At 38.5% G+C, this 1,254-nt stretch overlaps 1 protein-coding gene across 1 annotated transcript in view; it reads left to right on the top strand.

Moving 5' to 3' along the window:
* Positions 1-1,254, top strand: part of LOC102206873 (carbonyl reductase [NADPH] 1-like) — a 10,219-nt gene that overhangs the window by 6,235 nt on the left and 2,730 nt on the right. The window lies entirely within an intron of this gene.

The raw sequence follows: 1,254 nt of genomic DNA, 5'->3' as shown, positions 1-1,254 counted from the left end.
AAATCTCTCAGTCAGAACATGGTATGTCATGTTTAGGTGGAAACTAGCGAGCTGACTTCCTGTTAACTTCTAACTCCGTTAAATTTAATAAATTCTGCATTTACATATATCGCCCAGCCCTACATTAAATCGTCATTGCTAACAGATTTTGTTTTCATTTGATTCTTTTAAAAGATCCTGTTGAACGCCTGCTGCCCAGGATGGGTGCGCACTGACATGGCTGGACCAAAAGCTCCCAAGTCACCAGACGAGGGCGCTGTCACACCGGTCTACCTGGCTTTGCTGCCATCTGGAGCCAAAGAGCCTCATGGACAGTTTGTCTCTGAAAAGACTGTTCAGAAGTGGTGATGAGCGTGTGAAACTCAAAGCGATAACACAATTTGGTGAAATCGCAAAACTGTGAAACATCTAAAGAATGAAAGTCACCCAACATAACAAACAACCAGTAACATAAACTGACATTGCTAAAGCTCTGGGATGGGTTTTTTTAGGACAGAGTTTAACTCTTATCCAAATAGTTTGGTAATGGAACCCAAATTGTTCGTTTTATTCTCGGTAACGGTACAGTACTGTGTGTGTGTCTGCTAGCTGGAACGAATCAAAATGAAAGTGAATCCTTGAAATGTTGAATTGTCGGCAAAGCCTTCAGTACATAACATTTTCATATCTTTGACTTCATATACTTGCCTTAACTGGATTAAGCTAATTGTTCAGAATTACTAGAATTTTATACAAAATGCTGTTTTTTTGTGTTTCTTTAAAATAAAACATGTGGATCTCCAGTCAAAATACCAAATAAAGTGACTTCAAAACATAAGGTTGAGTGGTCTGAATGTTACAGTGTCCCTGTATTACACACCCAGAGTGCATCAGCCACTCCTCCACCATCTTCACCTTTTCTTTGGTTTGTCCAGTTTCCTCTTCACGTTTCTGTAAGGAAATCTGTCTCCAGCATCTCGGAGCTCTCGGATATTTTCTCTATAATAAGATTCTTTGGAACATTTTTGGCCATTTTGAGAATAAGCAAACCTGTAAAAGCTGATGCTCTGCACTTAACCAGCGTATAAACTATTGTCTGTTTAATCAGGACAGCAGCAGTTTTCAGCTGTATTAACAGAATAATTTTTTTCCTTTTGGTTCAGTATTGAATGTTATTGTTTTATGTGTACTTTTAATATTCAACTACCTGTTAGTTTATCATTGCTTTACGTGCTGATAATGTTCAAAACTCCACCCAGCTTCCCTCCCACTATT

Source organism: Pundamilia nyererei, unplaced genomic scaffold (assembly GCF_000239375.1).
Source record: "Pundamilia nyererei isolate P.nyererei 1_Seehausen unplaced genomic scaffold, PunNye1.0 scaffold00111, whole genome shotgun sequence".
In the NCBI taxonomy this organism is placed as follows: domain Eukaryota; kingdom Metazoa; phylum Chordata; class Actinopteri; order Cichliformes; family Cichlidae; genus Pundamilia; species Pundamilia nyererei.
Note: the sequence above shows the minus strand (reverse complement) of the source record. Positions and strands in the feature narration are given on the sequence as shown.